We start from the raw sequence: 20,138 nt of genomic DNA on the forward strand, positions 1-20,138 counted from the left end.
CTCAGCTATGGAGAAGCCCTAATATATAGGCTTGAATAATGGAATTTAGCCTAGCAGATGGATTTCATCTTCCTAGAGCATACTTGAATACACCCTGAAGGCTTAGATCAAGGCAAGTGTATTGAATTCCATCCTAAGCGCAACAATTTTGTTCAGGGATAATCCCTTTGGTTTAAACTTCAGTCTTAGCTACCCTTGTCTGAAAAACAATACTAATCAAGCAAACCAAAAATAAAATCTGTATTTAAAATAAAGAAAGAGGTCACTGAAGTCATGCTTCATGAGTATTGAATAGCCCTGGGACAAGTCCTATCTTTATTTACTAAAATGTCTCGCCCAACTTTGTTACCAGAGGCAAAGAGAGCAAAATAGTACATACAGCTTTTAGCGGACTGTTTGTCTTCTCTCTCTTGCTATAGTTTGTATAATTTATCAGCAGTATTTGCACAGGAGTAGAATCCAACTTGCACTTAATTAAGCTGGTCACTGATGGGTTCCCTAAGTAAGAAGAAATTAGCAATGTCTTTGACCTTAGCAAGTAATTTGTGTGCTGCTTGCAGCACTGTTGCATACATGACAAACTAGTAGGACAAATATCTGGCTCATAAAGCAGAGCTGAGGGATTAGTGGAATGTGAAGAACCTTTTCATTTCCAAGACAGAAAGATTAATAACCAGTTCCATCAGGGGAAAGCATGAATTTAATGCAGGGCCCAGTGTATTTGATTTCATTCTTCCTTCTTTCCTTGTTCTCCACACCATAGCTGGCCCAGATTTTGCACATCTTTTTGTTTTCATTTCTGTCTAATAAAACTCTTACAAATTATTTTGAAAGAGTCAGAAAAAGAAGAGGAATAAAATTATCCTAAATTTTCATTCTTATTACCTGGACTTCCAACTTGATATTGATAACCAGAATATGTTTTTATATATTATTCTACCCAAATGACATTTATGAGTGTATTTAATTTTGAAGTAAGAATAAACAAGTAAATAACAGAGCTAAATTAGAAGAGGTAAGGATTTGTCCACTAGAGCAAATCTGAAAGCTCCATTTTAGGCAATGCCAAGACTTCTCTCCCCATTTCCTGCAGCTTTCCCTTTCTTCCCTTGACCGTTTGCCCTGGCACACATACAAGCAACTCTGCTTGCAGTTGGTCCACAGCAGTCTTTGGCAGGGTCACTTTTACAACACAGATTTAAGCCAAAGCTAAGTATCTTCACCTTTGAAAAACTGTATAAACACTCTGTAATAAATCAGCCTGCTGTGGATGGAACTTGTCTAAGAAAGGTGAGAAAAACACTCACTATGTTTTGGGAAAAGGGGATAAGGAGAAGCACAAAGAGAAAGCAGCAGAGAAAAAGAGAGAATTAAAGAAAAACAGGGACATTTTAAAAGTGAATGGTACAGCTTTAAAGATACTGACTTTTCTGGAAGCTACATGCTTCTGGTTTTCTACACAAAACCAGCAGTTCAAACTTCTCCATCCTATTCACATTAGTGTGACCTGAAGCAGCCATTTTCCCACCCCATCCTTCCTTATGCCAGACCTGTCAGCAGTAGCATTACTGGCTGTGTTAATGCATTTAGTGCAGTGGATACTCTCAAAGTTTGATTAGAGTATCCAAAATAAGACACAAATGGGAAAAAAATCTTAAACAAGATAGATATTTACTGCCAAGAAACACAAGAACAAGAGATAAAATGGAATTAATTCTAAAATGGCCTTTTCCGTAAAGATTCATGCTTACAATTTTCAGGAATGCTGAAAATGTAGCAGAACCACACACAGGCAGTTCACCATTGTTACTCCCTCCCTTTGGTTGCTGCCATGCTCAGTATTGCCTGAACTCTTGAACTCCCAAGACTTACTTTCAGGCTCTCTATTTGGTGTTCATGATTTTAAAATGTTTCAGAATGTTGAAAAGGATACAAAAATTAATCTAGAGCTCCCCCACACCCAGATTTCTGTAATAATCCAAATTACCTTTTTATGAAGGACCAAGTTACCTGTCATTCATGTTGTTCAAGTAGTTTCGCCAAGAGGAGGAAGGATGTAAATCTGACTGACAGGCCAGAGGAGAATGGTATGAAATTTAAGTTAGAGAGATAAATCCAGACAATCTCTAATTAACACGGTAGTTATATTTTCAGCCGGTTAAAGGGTTTTCAAATTCACATTGCATAACATACTTTTTTATGAACTCATTCAAAATGCAGATTTTAGGACATAACACAAGAATACATGCAGCAAATGTGGGGGCCTAGGTCTGACTATGTGATTTAAAATTTTATACCTTATACTTAATTCATTGAAATTACAGCATAAAAGGTTTATTAAAAAAACCTCTAACTGCAGAAGTTACTGGTTATAAAAACAGTGATCAGAATAAACCTATATTTGTGACAATCAAGCATCTTTTCTGTTTGTCCCTCTCAAAGCCTTGTTACCTTATTTATTCTCATGGAGTATAAGCAATTGTAACTTAAATGGATATGCAGCATTTCAGGACTGTAAGGGTGTGTCTAAAGCTGCATTTTCTTATGTCACTCACTGTTGGTACTAATGAAATGCTTAACATTGTTACTCCAAGGTCATGGCTTTTTCCCTTAAGTTGTTTATATGAGACTTGGATTCCTAAAACAGTACAAAGTGATAAGTACTACTAAACAGGATGGATAGATTTTTCAAGAGCACTCAGCCCTGACAGAAATCTCTTCTTTTGCAGTCACTAGAAGTGTCTGAAATGAGAACAAGATTAGGTCAGTACTGAGGGCTTTCAAAATCTAACCCTTTATATTTTACCAAGTGAAAATACACCTTAAAAAGGCAGCACACTATCTACATATTCATTTTGGATCCTTTATTAAGCAATTAAAACTTCTTTTAAAAGAAAAAAACCCAACTCTATAGTCTATAAACTAGCTTGTTCCCATAAGCAAGTAGCCTGAGTTTTGCAGTCACCCTTTTTGGCTCAGTTTTCAGTGAAATGAATGGTTAAGTTTTGCTCTAATTACTCTGTTTGATTTCCAACAATGGAAGACACTGAGATGCTATGAAAGCCAAAGGCATATTTAAATAAAGTATGAGTCACACAGGAGCAGGTCATGAGTGAAAGAGAGAAAAAATCCAATACACTATGCTTGAAAATGCACTCTGGTTTTCAAAATAATTTGGAAGGGTCAATTCTGAGTAGTGATAAACAGTGTTGTAGAATTAATGAATGCATTATGGCCATGGCAGTTTAAAACCGAAAGGTAATGGACCTTCTGGGAAATAAGTGGAGCTTTGAGAGGTTAGAGAAAAGGCTGGGAATCCTGATGCATTCATTGCAATTTACCAATTAAAAATAGTAGGTTGGATATTTAAGAGTATTGGAATGAAACTGGGGTGGGAAAACCTTATCATTGACAGATTCCAAATCACACAAAGGAGGCTTGCAAAAGCACACTCATTTTTCAGCAGTGTAGAAAAAAAAACCAAACCAAACCCACACACCTTAGTTTAAAACCATTCAAAAGTTTCTTTGCTTCAGATTAAGAAATACAGTACAGGAGAGATCTTTTGCCTAGTAGTTCAATGAGAAAGTGAATGTCTATTGTAAAGATTCATTTCATATCAGCTGTCATCGAAATCCAACTATAGTCAAATTCTTAAATTTCTTTGCCTTTGTATTGGGTCTGTGTGGCAATGTTTTGGTAGCAGGGAGGGGTTACAAGGGTGGCTTCTGTGAGAAGCTGCTAGAAGCTTCCCCTATGTCTGACAGAGCCAATGCCAGCCGGCTCTAAGACGGACCCACTGCTGGCCAAGACTGAGCCCATCAGCGACAGCCGTAGTGCCTCTGGGATAACGGATTTAAGAAGGGGAAAAAACTGCTGTGGAACAGCAGCCAGAAGACAGGAGTGAGATATGGGAGAGAAACAACTCTGCAGACCCCCAGGTCAGTGAAGAAGGAGAGGGAGAAGATGCTCCAGGCACCAGAGCAAAGGTTCCCCTGCAGCCTGTGGGGAAGACCATGGTGAGGCAGCCTGTCCCCCTGCAGCCCATGGAGGTCCACGGTGGAGCAGATACCCACCTGCAGCCCGGGGATGACCCCACGCCAGAGCAGGTGGTTGCCCGAAGGAGGCTGTGACCCCGTGGGAACCCCGTGCTGGAGGAGGCTCCTGGCAGGACCCATAGCCCCATGGAGAGAGGAGCCCACGCTGGAGCAGGTTTTCTGGCAGGACTTGTGACCCCGCGGAAAGGACCCACGCTGGAGCAGCCTGTGCCTGAAGGACCGCAGCCCATGGAAAGGACTGATGCTGGAGAAGTTCGTGAAGGACTGTGTCCCCTGGGAGGGGCCCCATGCTGGAGCAGGGGAAGAGTGAGGAGTGCTCCACCTGAGGAGGAAGGAGCAGCAGAGACAAGGTGTGGGGACCTGACCCCAACCCCCATTCCCTGTCCCCCTGCGCCGCTGCGGGGGGTAGGTGGAGAATCTGGGAGTGAAGCTGTGCCTAGGAAGAAGGGAAGGGTGGAGGGAAGGTGTTTTAAGATTTGGGTTTATTTCTCATTACCCTACTCTGGTTGATTGGCAATAAATTAAATTAATTTTCCCCAAGTTGAGTCTGTTTTGCCCATGACGGTAACTGGTTGAGTGATCTCTCCCTGTCCTTATCTTGACCCAGGAGCCTTTAATTATATTTCCTCTCCCCTGTCCAGCCAAGGAGGGGAGAGATAGAGTGGCTTAGGTGGGCACCTGGCATCCAGCCAGGGTCAACTCACCGCATCCTTTTTTTTATACCATGTGAGTAGAAAAAGGAGTAACACCTATCTATTGCCCAGGGATGTTTCATATGATAATATCTTAGAAATTTCTGGAAAAAGAAATAAAAAATCCCTGTAATTCAAGGAAGTACTTAAATTTAATTGCCTAATTTTACATATGTGCTGAACTATCATTTATTTTAACGTAATTTCAGCTTTATGCAAAAGGTAATTGAAGACACTTTCTGTCTCTAAATGGGAGCAAGATCTTCCTATAAAGGGTTAATATTTGTTTGCTCTGAATTTCTCTGCTTTCCTTTGTTTTTCTCTTCTTTGTTCATTTCTTTGTACTTTCAAGTGTTTTTTGTATCTCCACTTTACCTAATAAGCTTTGAAAATCATCTTCTAAAAAAATAACAAGAAAAGAAATTGTTGGGTTTTTTTTTTTCAGTTAGAATTGCTTTTGCTCTAACATATTCTGGGAAATAGTTTCTGACAAATATGCTATGGCATGTAACACTGAAGTATTCTATGGTATAATAATTAAAACACCAATTCAAATGTATAATTATATAATTGATGGATATATGAAAAATATTCTATTTCATCAGCACTTTTGTCTATTATGGTGGTTAATTTCTGAAGGCAAAAACAGTCCTTCTGTACATATGTATCCATCATATGCACATGTTTCCTGCTTTTTACAGTAAGTGCTTGGTAAAAGTGGATGTGCAGGCTGCAAGTTGATCTCTGTGAAATCTATAAATTCTGCCTGAAATGACTTCAGAATTGTTGAAAAAACAAATGTGCTGGAGGCAATCTAAGCTTTTACCTAAGTTAAACACAAGCCACACGCAGACAGGAGTTGAACAACTCTGCTCTAGCTTACAACATGGGTTTTTTTAGGCAGCCTGTGGAAAGAAGGGAGGGAAGACAACAGTACTAAGGGAGCAAGTAAATGCTGTTTGTTCTGTGATACCCACTAACTGAATCTAGCCACACAATTAACTTTACATATTAAGAAATTTGTCTTGTTCTTCAAGTCCTCTGGGAGTTTTGCCATTCAGTTCAACAGGAAAAGAACAGGAAAGAGTTAATAGGATTATTTCACTGTAAATGAAATTAAACTTGTTTGTGCAGGATCAGACATAGAAGTAAGAGTCTACATACTACATATAGGTATAATGCAGCATAAAGTATAGATATTTTATAATTTTCCCTAGTATTTCAGCTCAGGATCATAGAATCTTTTGCAAATATTAATTGGTCCCTATGATATGTTTGTAGAGAATAAAAAGGAATTTTCTCTGCTTACAAAATATTTCTTCAGTAAAAGTGAAGCTGTAGCAATAAATTATTGAATTTTACATAAAAATTTGAGCATTTATTTTACAATATACTATGCATTAGAAGTATTACACAAGCAAAAGAGCTACATGTAGCTTGTAAAAAGAATTTTTATTCATTTTTATATATGATGAAATTGATGCAATTCAGAATTCACATGCTGTATTCATCTCATATGGTTTAGACCCACAAACAAAGATTTTTAGATTTGTCAGCTTTATGAGAATGATTTAGCAAATGCAGGATAAATAATGTCAGAAGCCTGCCAAGAGTAGCACACTAAAGAGGTGAGAGACTGATTTTCCATTATCAAAATGCACTAACAATGAAGCAAAGTATCTATATCCACTACTTCTTGGATACTGAAATATTATTTTAGTATTATTGTTGTGAACATTCCTTCTTTAAAAAGAAATAAAAACACAAAACAAAACAAAACCCACACCAAAACCAAGGTCGACTTGGTTTTAGTTTCAGCAGTCATGTACAGTAAATGAAAGCAGCTCTCTCTCCCAGCAATATAGATGATAAAGAAGGTCCATGTGCATGCCAAGTTTTTCTGCAGACGTTGTAGCACAAAATAGAGAAGGTTTAATCCCTAATAGCACAAAGACTTGCATTGGCTTGAACTCAGCTATGAGAAACAGAGCAGTTACTGGTTTTTTTTGCACGTAGCTGTCTCATGCACAGCCAGTGAATTACTTCTGATGCATTCATATTTTGGGAATTTACAAAACCAGGGGGAAGGAAGGGGGTAGACATCCACATGAAAATAAGGTCCACACGCTTCTTTAAATACCCACCCAGTGAATTGAGAGAAGTCATAAGCAAATGTAATTCCTGGAACAAACCATATATTATTCAGCAATAGTTGTTTAATCCTGGTTATTCAAACAATTCCCAATGTAAGAAATTTAAGCCAAGATATTTTAATTCAAATATTTTTCATAATTATTAAGATATATCTTTAGGACATGTTCTTTTGACTTAGTAAAAAACCTAAATAAAACTTTTTCCAGTTCTCCAACCTACAGATCCCCCAAACACACAATGAAGGATCATAAAGATATGTAGCAAATCCCATGTCCATGATGTGTTCTGTATACTGGATGAGTGTTGATGTCATCCAAATATTTCTTTCACCTACAGTTGTTTTTTAGAAAGTATTGGGCAATACAGAAGTGTTACACTAAGCTGGACATTAAATGTTACTTGTAAAGCCACTGAAGCAACTGGAATTGGAGGCAAAGTACCTCTGAATATTTGAGTGTCTTAAACATCAAAACTTCTAAATCTGCTTGGCCACAAAAAAAAAAGAACATTGTCTGAAATCATCTTAAAAGCCTGGGTTCCTTTAGCCAAGAAGAATAAAGAACAGATATTCAGAAACAGATTTATATGGATCTCCAAAACAGATTAACATCTGGTGTGAATCGGCATCAGTCATGCCACTGCTCTGGGTTTGTTTTTGTTATTCCTGCTTAATACTTTTGAAGTTGCCAAGTGAAATTATTTATGTAAATCAGAACAAGTCATATAAATAACACTCTACAAGGTAGGAAAATGTTAGGAAGACATGGATTAGGCACCTGAGCTACCCATCCACTCTAAATTGTGTGGATTTATGTTGTAAAATATTGCTTTATCTTCCAGTGTGTTCCTCACTGCTGGATAAAGTGGGATTTTGGTACCTAAATTTCATCTCTATGAAAATTATGATCCAGAAATCTCCTTCTCCACTGATGTCTTTTTTGGGGGAAGAAAATACACTCAAACTTACACAGTATCTTATGTAAAAGTTCATAGGGTGCCTAAAATCCTCTCTGAACATGCCTTGCTGTGCTTCAATATGGATAGGATTGAGTTGCTGAGCTGCTGTCTGATATTTAGCTTGGACTTGACCCAAACAGAATCAAGGCCATCCCTTTGCTCACATCTTCAGAACAACTAGTGGGCATTCTCAAAATATATCTAATAGACTAGGTCTCTTATAAAATGCTATGAGGGTCACAACTTTATCCTAAATACACCAAGTGAACGTAACACTCTGTTCCTCTTTCTGTCCTTAAAAACCTCCCAGAGAACAAAAAAACAAGCAGAAACACTACAATGAAGCTTATAATTATAGTACTCTTCCTGGTTCAGAAATTCTCTATTCTGCTTGAGGGAATTCAGTTGTCTTCTAGATTTCCCTAAACACCAGACTATGGTTCTTGGACATTCTCCAGTCCTCCATTTGTAGTCATTCTATTGCCGTCTAGCAAAAAGAAGAGAAAAAAATAGAAATATTCATTGGAACAGAAGGGAAGATCAAGAATACAAGCCATAAAATGTCCTTGATTCAGGCACTAGCAATCACTAAAATAATTTTTCTTTCTGTGTCTCTTGAGTTATACATCAAAACAAAGATGGCTGTAAAGTTGTAAGTAGAATTCCCTGCCTTGAGTATTATGATAGCTGTTGGCCAATACAGCTATAGCAAACATGGACAAAACTCTCCAAACCTCAGAAAAAAGGGTAATGTAATGTTTATATTCATTTGAACTTGTAATGGATATAGCAACTACATGTTGGGACAAAACATTTAGATACACCTGAGACACTGAAATGTGAAAGTGCAAGACAACTACTGGAGCCTACGTGTCCATTACTCTGCATCTGGTCTGATTTTCTATGACCTTGCAGCCCCTTTTATCACTGCAAAACGATTATAAGCACTATTAAAAGATGGAGCTAAAAAATAGTATCTTACACACCTATTTGTGACTAAACAATAGCAATGTAGTGGAGAAACATAATAATAAATATTTTAGTGTGTTCTTTATTACAACAGTGATCATTCCATACTGGCTGTTTGTCTGGCCTCTTTACATACAGATTTGAATGGATAACGAGGGGGGGGAGGTTTGGCCCATTTTTTTTCTGAGATTTCTGCATGTTTCAGTGTATTGCGTAGCTAGTTGCATTTTTCTGCAGCCCAGGGAAGGGAGTTTAGGGTGCAGATGTCAAAATTACCATTAATGTCTGGCAAAGATAGGTGTTCCACTTGTATTAAATAGAATATGGACAAAAATACAGACCTTCCCAGTGCATATTTGAGAAAAGATCAGAATATTTACAGATTTGTAGGCATATTTTTACCAAATATCTATCAAATGAGAATCCATTGTTCATTAGTTCATGCTAGAAAATAATCCTTCAAGAAACCACCAAATTTTTCTTCATTACAGACTGGTAATTGGTTACAATATGAGGAAGTTCCAGTTAAAGTATGAAGTTGTTTGTGACATTCAAGAGAAATATTTTCCACTTTGAACTTTAATATAAAAAACCCCAACAAAAACCCAGCCAACTTTGAAGTTAATTAGGTAGGTTATTGTTGCATGCATTTTGATTAATCATTAGCCAGTCTACTGAAACATGCTTAAGAGATTAAAAGCTGTTGAAGTCCAGTTATTTTCAGGCCAAGAACTCCACAGACATGAGGTTTGATTCTTCATTTCTGTGAATCTGCTTTTGTCATGAATGTCTTTGAAAAATGGACATAAATTGCTATTGCCATTCGAAATGCAAAATTATGATTTGGTATCATTTATAGCAACTGGGCTTTTTAAAAGCACAAAGCAGTAGATAATTAGACCCACTGAATTAACTATGTGCATAGCTTCCACCATTAGTATGTGACAATACTCCTGAAATATTGACATATACAAGGTGTATGTTGTGCTACACACTGCATAGAGACAGGAAAGACGCAGATTTTTATTTGAAAAGACTGCAGTCTAAACAAAAAACAGGATAGCACAAGTACATGCAGACTAGGGAGCACAAAGAAATAATGAGATGGTGCTAATCACCATAATGTGTGGTGGTCTCAGCTCACCGGCTGCTTGACAGGTACTAGGCTTGGAGAAATTGTAGCAATGAAGTATCTGAAAAAGGGACCGTTCATAAAGCATGTTAAAAAAAAGCAATATGAATTCCTTTTTTACCAATTTACCAGATCTTGCACATATGTTATGGAAGTACAGTTATTTGTATATTTTAGTCAATACTACTGATTCTCATATGCATTCATTGTGTATGTGTCATTTTCCAAGGGTTTTGACTGTATGTACAGGTGTGTCACTGGTAAGTATCTTCATCTAATGCTTTAACATAGTAAAGGGGATGATTTTTAAGTTTGTCAGAAAAAGTAACACCTAAAAATTACAGATTTGTGTCACTTCCATTTTATGAATTATTGCACTAGTCTGATTATTTTAGGTGGATGGCAGTTCAGTACTGAAAAGTGGTATGAAGTCTAATATCTTATTAGAAAAAGAAATAGTAATTTAAAATAATATTGAAAAACCTCTTGGAGATTATTCCCTTATACATAGTAAGATATGTGAGATAACATGTTTAGTATTTTACATTTACTCATATAAAAGGAGAGGATTTATCATGGATCCAATGTTAACAGAGGTGTCCTGGAATCAGAAGATATAGCTTCAACTTTCTGCTTGACCAAACACTTCTGTAACTTTGGGAAGTTACTTGGGACATTTTAAAAATTCTTTAGAATTTTTAAAAGGTATTTAGGGTCTGGAAATCCAGATAGGCCACAGCATCATTTTGAAAAATGTAGTACCTAATACCTACTGAAATAATGGGACTTAGACATTTAGGTTTCTGTCAGTTCTGCTAGGAACTTGCCTGGGTCATTAGGTACCTAAGTACCCCTAAAAAGTCTGGCCCATAACTGACTTGCAGAAAGACTTTCTATCTGCAAGCAAGGTAATAGGTATGAGTATTCTCTCATGACATTGGTATAAGGAAACATGCATTAAAGATTATAGCGCTGCTAGCTACTAAAGCGTGGGGTGGTATATCAATACATCAGGTAGATCATTAAGAAAAGCCATTACCTAATATTAATGGTGTAGTCATATCTAGAAAACTGCATTCAGTAATACCCAACCTGTACCAGAGATGACACTGCAGAACTAGAGGTGTGTCCTCGTTTTGGCTGGGATACAATTAATTTTCTTTCTAGTAGCTGGTATAGTATTATGCTTTGGGTTCAGTATGAGAAGAATGTTGATAACACACTGATGGTTTCAGTTGTTGCTAAGTAATGTTTAGACTAAGTCAAGGATTTTTCAGTTTCTCATGCCCAGCCAGTAAGAAGGCTGGAGGGGCACAAGAAGTTGGCACAGGACACAGCCAGGGCAGCTGACCCAAACTGGCCAAAGGGATATTCCATACCATGTGACGTCATGCCCAGTATATAAACTGGGGGGAGTTGGCCTGGGGGGATGGCTACTTGGGAACTAACTGGGCATCGGTCAGCAAGTGGTGAGCAATTGTATTGTGCATCACTTGTTTTGTATATTCCAACCCTTTTATTATTCTTGTCATTTTATTATTGTTATTGTTATCATTATTAGATCCTTCCTTTCTGTACTATTAAACCGTTATTATCTCAACCCATGAGTTTTACTTTTTTTTTCTGATTCTCTCCCCCATCCCACTCTGGGGGGGGAGAGGGAAGTGAGTGAGCAGCTGCGTGGTGCTTAGTTGCTGGCTGGGGTTAAACCATGACAAGGTGGTTTAAAGACTGTGGCAAAAAGAATTAAGTGCATTGAAAAAATGGTTTGAACAGAGGTTGAAAAGAGTTGAAAGAATCCCAAAGAAGAAAAAAACAAAAAGAAACCAAACTTGTCAGCAAGACCTTATGTTAAATCAGCTGCTCTGCTCACTGTACTAGATCCCCTGTACTTTTTATCAGTTTACGTGCATTCACACATTAGATTAACATGTTTTAGCTGTAGATATTTTCCTTTTCTCCTTTCTTTCTAATGCATTATTTATCTGTCAGATATTTTGTAAGCTACAAAGGTATTTTATACTAAAAAATCAATAACTGTATGGTTTAATTTCAAGGTATAGCTTTGTCTCTGCTTTTTTTTGTTTGTCTTGATTGGCTATCTTCTTTTTTCCCTAGCAACTGAACACATCAAAGCAACAGTCTGAATGTCTAAAAAATAGTAAAAAATATATTATACCTGTTCAAAGAAGTAGAAAGTATCTCAAGTATGATACTGATAAACAATAGGTTATAGCTTGATAAGCAGGATGTTCATCATGTAACCAAAAATCAGCCAAGTCTACCCAAAATACCTAGGACTGGCAGACCGAAAGGTGTCTACAAGTGGCATTGAAAGACATGTGTGAATTTAATGCATGGTACTGCTAACAACTGAAGATTTTACATGGACTTAATATACTGATAAAATAACAACGGTTAATAAATGTGTGATAGAAGATAATCCAAAGGGCAATGCATGATAGAATTAAAAAATCATAAATATTCAGAATCACAACAATCCATCTGTTCTGGATCAGCTACCTCTAGAATTTATGCTAGGAACATTTTTCCTCTTCTTTTTTTCCTTCTTACCAGTTCTACTTCACATATACTACATCTGTATTTTACTATTACTTCATATTCTCTTAGTGGACTTTTGGACCAGGAGTTCCTATAACAGCATCTTTGTGTCATTGTTGCATTGTCTGTATTTGAAAGTAAGGCTGCTATCCCAAAATGGAGAAAACCACATTTGACATATAAGTAAGACAATTCAGTTAGAAATGAGTAAGGTAAGGCAGCTGTTACTAGGTAAGAGAGTGAATCTAACAAATAATCCCAGTTTCTAATAAATCACTTCGAAACAGAGCATATGATGAAGAGAAACCACTGAGAAAACTGGGCCTGAGTCTTAATTATCACAAAATGTTTTACATCCCACTAATAGTATAAATGTATGTGAGAGCTAACATATTGACAGAGACTGAAAAGACAAGAGCAATTATAATCTTCATAGTCAGCATGAAAGCTTTTTAAACATACTTCAACATCTACTAACTAGAAAGGACTATCACATTTTTTTGTCTAAGCAGCATTATGCAAATCCTTTAAGAAAAAGTTAGCTGTGCCAGAGATTATTAGAAAACTAGTATTCTGTGAAAGTTGCTTTTTTTTTACTAACACCTCGAAACAGTGACAATATTTACTAGATGACACTGCCTGAAGTGCAGCTTTTAAACATGCTGCTCCTGATCAGTAGTAGAGAGAACTGAGAACGGTATTTTAGAATAAAAATAAACCAAATCACTGGTCAGATCATCTGCCTGGGTGTCATCTTCTCCCCTACACACCTATTTCCCTTCCCACTAGTTCACATATAGAACATTTGTGGTTTATTTTGAATGTCAAACCATGATTATATGATTGTACATTGTAATTTCTTTTCAGCAATGAAAAGGAAATATTTCTGTGTGTTCAAGATCTAAATGATTAGTGCTGGATTTACCTGTGTTTCACTACTTATATCTGTGAAGTCTATTTTGCTTATTTTTAGCTAGTGCTATGGACCTCGAGCCCTGTGAAGTCTACAATGGGCCCAGTGAACTTTGGATTCATATTTAGCACAATGCTGAACTATAGTGCTGTTTGTTTTAGTATTTGGCAGTGCAAGGAACTGCATGTAATCCAGAAATAGTGTGGTATGTATGGTAATCTCTGTAAGATATGGTGTTTTAAGGCTTGCTATAGGATCTTTTATTTAGTAGTTATTTTGTTCTCTGTTTCCTCCCTATTGAAATGGCTGAGCAAATGGTAACTAAAGCTGATTGTTACACTAATTTCTTTAATGACTCACTTTAGAGTACTTACCGTATGTAGACTATGAGGCAATTAACATTTTCATTAAAAACTATTTTGTTTTGTTTCTCTACATATTTTAGGCCCTTGCTAATCTGACATGTATAGGCGTGAAGCAATGGACAAAAGTCTGCTTCAAAGAGTTTTTCTCACTGCTAACACAGTAAGGTTCTGACACTTCCCATTATAAATACTAACACTGGCTACCTGAGACATTTTTCAGGTAGTAAACTCAAGAATATATAAGTTAAGAAATGTCATAATTGCATGTTTCCCTATTTTCAAAAGCTGCAATCAAAGTGTCCTTCCGGAAACACATTAACATTTTCACTATCAGAGGTATAATGTTAATATTACATACTGCATGAAAACCGGGTCACTGCTTAAAGAAGGTTGGTCAATATAAGGCAGAAGTGAGGTAGAATGGAAATACATTTATTCTGCTGTAAACTTCCTTAGAAAATCTTTTTGCAGCTGAAAAAAGTTAAAATAGACCTCCTTCTGCTTTAACTTTGCTGGGTTGAATGATTTTGCATTGAGATCTACAGATGGCTCCCTGAAGCTGCAATTCCCCATTATGTCTCAGCATGTCTGCAGTTCAGACATTACCAATAATGAAGGCACTTGTAACTGTACATAGTTTAGCTTTCTTTCATTATGTTCGTCGTGGAAAAATCACCTCCCATTCCCTTATCATTCACATGTCCCTCAAATTACAAATGATTTCATACAACACAAGCACAATACAGTAACAGGCATGAGCCAAAGAGACCCATGAACATACTAGAGTAAGGAAGCCGGCTGCTAGGGAAACTAGCCTTCATCATGACTGCATTTTCTTGTTCTTCTCTAGTGGAGGGGAAAGCACAGGGGCTGTTGCCAAAGGCATTATGAGCCTGAGAAATTTGCTATACATTTTAGGCAAAATGACAATGACAGGAATATTGAAGCCATCCTCAAACATTTTCTATGCAGTGAGAAAGTGAAGAGTTGCATTTCTGTTGAAAGTTTGTATCACTTTTGTGTTAACTTTTTTAACTAGCTTGGTATAAATTGGTAAAATTTAATAGTGAAGTATCGCCGATGTTCTTACTATTGTGTAAATTAGCTCTTATATTCAGGGAGGGAATAAAAATAGAAAAAAAAATCTGTTATGTTACGGAACAAAACATTAATAGGACAATACAGATAGAATGGGAAAACTTCATACAGGCTGAAGAAAACATTCTAGGAAAATGAGAAGCATAAAGAGGATAATTTGAAAATAATATGATGTTTGTATGCAAATAAGATGCTGATGATCTTCCTTTTCTTACAGTATATTCCACTAATTTGCCATAAGGCAATGTAAAAAGCAATAACAGTGAGCTAGTATAGTAGGAAACCTTTGAATGTTCAAAGGCGACATTCAATCATTTAAGGCTCACAATATAATGTAGTATGAAATTGTTATAATACGGTGGGAAATGGCCTACTTAGCACAGAGGATGCTCCACTCTGCATGGCTGCTTTGTGCTCTGTGGAGGAGCATCCGGCATTCCCTGCAGGACCACTTGCTCTGTACAGGTGAGCGGCTCGTCTGGCTCACTGATGCAAAAACCTCCCAGCTGAGGGGAGAAAACAATGGGAAGGTACCTGAAAGAATTGTACGGCTTGCTATTGAACTAATGTTTGCATGGCAGTAGCAACTTTTAACCCAAAGGATCACAAAGTGTATTACGAACCGAAATTCAAACTGTCCTTTATCTGTCTCTACAGAGCAGCGTCTCTGGAGTCACGCCAGAACATGTTGCCCTAAATGCACACACAAGGATCGTTTGCCTCTTTTTTCCTGCTTTCTCACTCACAACAGGGGAAGTCATCCCTTGCTTGTGAAAGCTGAGAATTATGCTGAGATAAAAAGAATCCCCAAACTATTCTCAAATGAGAACAAAACAACCAAGCAAACAAACAAAAACCTAGCACAAGGATTATTATGGAAACAGTAACAAAAATTGATTTTGGTGAGGTTGCATAAGCAGTTTCAGTACATAGGCGTTTGAATTGTATTGGGGAGGAGAAGTAATATTTCAAAGGCAAAACTAAGATCCTTAATTTAGTTACAGTTAACTAGTAACCTACAGTACATTTTTCTCAAAATGCAGAAACAAGTAACAATTACTTTTTCTTATTGTTTTTGCAAATATAGAACTTATGTTCTCAAATTTATATCTGAGTCTTTGAAATTTGTAGAATGAGAGGCACTTGCGTAATCCTCCCTTTTTACCTTCCATTTTCTGAAATTGAAGCTTTTTTTCGGAATTGACAGAAATAAGACAAAAAGAAAAATATGCTATTACAAAGGACTGAGTTCACAGCCAGGAGTAAGTGAAAGAGGAAACACACATGCTCATGTGTTTTATTTTGTAGTTGTGTAACAGCAATTCAAGAACCTGCTGCATCTCAGCTGAAATGTGCTGATGGATTGTAGGAAGTAAATTATTTCAGCACTTGTAACTGTGTAATTTTGGTTGTATTGCGATATTCCATGAATTGCATGAATGGACACAGAGGAAGTTTCAGAAGCTAACATAGATGGTCAACAAGCTCAGAAGGATGAGCCACAGAGCAGATGCATGAGTCTAAATGGCAACGTTGATACAGTTGTTCAGTTCTGGTTTTAAGATTTTGCATATTTTAGCATTTTAAATAAGATTGTTCACTCTGCTAGACAGCAGGGAAATGTTTGGTTTCAGATGCAAGACATGATATATTAATGAGCTGAAACTGAGAAATAACCCATATATAAATGCAAAATGAAAAGTAATATAAATGTGAAAGTGGGATAATTCTCAGAAAAAGTATGTCTTCCAGGTATGAAAGAACTCTTATTCTGGCAATTTTGAAAATATTGCAGAGTATCATTCCCAAACTGTACAGTAACAGATTCATAGCCCAATACTGAAAAATCAGTAAGATGTACACTTAAATCTCACCGAAGCTGGTAGAAATCAAGCTTTATCTGAGAGTTTATCTGAAAAGAGTCATTTTTTTCTCCTAGAGAAAAATCTAATTCCCAGAAACTTACTTCCCCTCTTAACAGCATGTATTAGTGAAACACAATGATAAAAATGAAGAAGTAGTTGGAAGTTTGGGAATAAATCCTTCAGTACAGGTTGATCTTAAACATTAGATTTTTTGTGCCATCTGCACTGGATTTGGACCCACCCAGCTTCTCAGAACAGTTATAAAACAAAACACTGTTGTTTCTTAATGTGCAGATATGAGGCAATATTACTTGCTCTTTTTTACTTTGCTATTTATGTAACTGAAAAAAAAATGATGCAATAATAACCCTAGAAAGGGCATATAAATAGGTTTTTATGAATAATTATTCATGATTTCCATCTGTTTAAAGTAATTAAAGCAGATGATATTTGACCCACTAAGTTCAAGATTTTATTTTTGTTTTTCTCTAGCAAAGGACAGTAGCAATTCCCTTGAAGCCAATTTCTTATACAACTGTAAAGAACTGAAGACTTCAAAGTGCATTTCATACTACAATGTATATCCTGATTTTTTTTTTAAATCTAGTAGTAAATTGCAAACCAAAGTACCTGAGGTTTTACTAACCCACAGATAACAAAGCTGTTTAACAGAGAAATTAACTTATTCTTTTTTTCTCCTGATCATTACCTGCAAGAATGCAGTTATTTGGTTTGGAACTGTGCATATTGTATTACACTCATATTTATTAATTTTGTATTCAAACAAGAAAATAAGCTAATGAAAATTCTGTATGGAGGACACTCCAAAATAGCAGTTAATGCAGCTTCTGGCAACAGTAAGTCATAAAGATAATCAGGCCAAAAAGGTCTCTGTGCTTCTGTAACATCAGAGAAATATAGAAATCAAGTTTTGAGATCACAGTCACAACAAACATCTGCACTGTAACAACACTGTTTGCTTAAATCAGATTTAAATGATTTCTCAAAGGGCTATAAACACAAACTCTGCTTCCATTCAATCCAGACATGCATCAATCCTATGAATACCTAATTTACATGTAACATTATGCAAAATGCTCTTGGTATTGTGCTTTTTTAAACAGATGGGACTGAGCTTAGATGTAGTTTAAGCAGACATGAGAGAGTATGTGAGCATTATTATAATGTTTTTGTCTTGAACTAAAATAATGCCAAACAGTACCAGCAGCCATAGAATTGTTATGAGCTTGTATTAAGTATGTTGAATTGTTCTGTGTAAACCCCACAAAAATAAAGTTTTCCCGTGAGCCTGTAGGGAGTTTAAAAAATACATGGTTGGACAATCATGAGCAAAAACGTCGACACTGCTGTCCTTTCTTCATGGAGAGGAAGAATCTTCTTCTGGCTTGATAGAGGGTATTCTGTGGGAAGTAAAATAAGATTGGAAGAAATTATATGGGAGAGGGTTTCTTCTAGTTTAACATAGCTATGTCAACAGGCACAGGGAAAAGATGGAGATACTGAACATTAGAGCATCCTTCGAGGCTGGACTTTTCTGTGGAGTCCCTTTGCTTCCTATCTCTTTCTTACTTTGGTCAATGTTGCTATTTACCATGGGGCAGAGATGGAGAAGAAAACATCAGGTTTTGATGGAATGATGCACTGAAGCTCCACAAATTACCCTTAAACTAGTCCAATAATTAGGAGTGTTCAAAAACATTGTGAACATTAATGTGATTAATATTGAACTTCAAGTCTTCTTTTTTCTCCTTTCTTTCCTCTTTTCTTTTCTTTTCTTTTCTTTTCTTTTCTTTTCTTTTCTTTTCTTTTCTTTTCTTTTCTTTTCTTTTCTTTCTTCTCTTTTTTCTTTTCTTTCTTCTCTTTTCTTCTCTCATCTCTTTTATTTTCTTTTCTCTTTTCACATTGAAACAAAGGACTGAACTCGTATGTGAAGGACTGAACTAGTATGTACTTAGCAAAATGTTCTACTCAACTATAACTGAAATGTTTCCTTTTCATCCATTTATTGCAAAACTGAGACTTGGCTTCATGACGGGCTTCACTGACCAATTTTTTCCCTGTGATTTCTTTCATATCTGAGACAAATTCAAAGTTTTGCACAGCTTTACACTTTTCCACATTGTCCTGTGTACTACAGTTGTGTGTATTTATCCCTCATCTTGAACAAGAAATCTTTATTTAAACCTTCAAAATCTTGTAACTTTTCCAAAACTTTCTATGTAGATCTCTCCAGGCTCACACTCATCTTCCTGTGTAAAATATATTTCATTGTTTATCTAAGATGTTTCCATCAACTCTTAATTAAATTGAAGCTATCTTAATAAGGAGGTAGTTTCTTTTTGGTTTTGTACAGTGCTAAGGAGCAATTCCTACATGGCAAGCACTGCCAATGCTGCTGTGTAATTTATCACTGAGCAGTGAGGATTCAATGCACCTTCTAAAACAGTCACTTTCCCCTAGCTTTTAGAAGCAGTTGCCTTTTAGATTAAGCAGAACTATTATTTAATAAATCTCAGAAATGCCCCTCAGAAGATTAGGAAAGGAAGTGTAGAAGGTTATTTAACATACTCTGCTTAGAGAATTTAGATAGCAGACTGTAATTATCCAAATTGGAATTTGGCCAGCAGATGAAGGCTAATAACAATATTATGTGAAAAATACCATGCAATCTTTCAGGACCAGACATGCCAGCAACATCTCATCTGAAACATGGGAACTGCAACAGCTCAGTGTCCCTAACACTTTGCCTGGAATAGTAGTTCAGTTCAAATTCTAGAAAGAAAAGTACTTCCAACAGAATCAGCACCATTTCCTGCAACTTTAGAAATATATTTTTTAAGTCTGCTATTAAAATACTAAACAATCTCATTCTACCTCAGAAGTACCATGAGAAGCATTCCGATTCAGCCCGCAAAATATTTATGGCTTTTCTGGCTAATGAAGAAGTCAACATATACAGACAGCCCTCTTCTCCAGTGATTTTGGGGCTTGACCGAGTGAGGCTGGGTGCTTATGTCAGATGTTGCAGAGCTGAGACGGATTCTTACCCTTCTTTCAATGGCTGAGCCATAAGATAGGAAGTCCAAGACTGGAGTTCAGAAATGTAGGTTATGTTCTATATCCCACATACTTCATGTATGAGAGAATTTTACTCCACTAACATTAACAGCAGCTAATGTGCTAAGGGCTGGAATTTCTGTGGACTGCCAATTGGGACCTCTCAAGAAAGCACACTGGAAACTGTCCATAGGCTTGCACTCTTACTGCATTTAGGCACCTCTGTGAAACTGTGATTACAAGCCTGACTCTTTGTGTTGGGACTTCATGTTTGGGCCTTCAACAGCTCTCCCAA

General features: G+C 36.6%; 1 protein-coding gene across 1 annotated transcript in view; it reads right to left on the bottom strand.

The window, feature by feature from the left end:
- Positions 1–20,138, bottom strand: part of CSMD3 (CUB and Sushi multiple domains 3) — a 760,948-nt gene that overhangs the window by 725,713 nt on the left and 15,097 nt on the right. The gene's annotated exons all lie outside the window — the stretch shown is intronic.

The sequence above is a fragment of the Haliaeetus albicilla genome, chromosome 3 (genome assembly GCF_947461875.1).
Source record: "Haliaeetus albicilla chromosome 3, bHalAlb1.1, whole genome shotgun sequence".
Lineage (NCBI taxonomy): Eukaryota > Metazoa > Chordata > Aves > Accipitriformes > Accipitridae > Haliaeetus > Haliaeetus albicilla.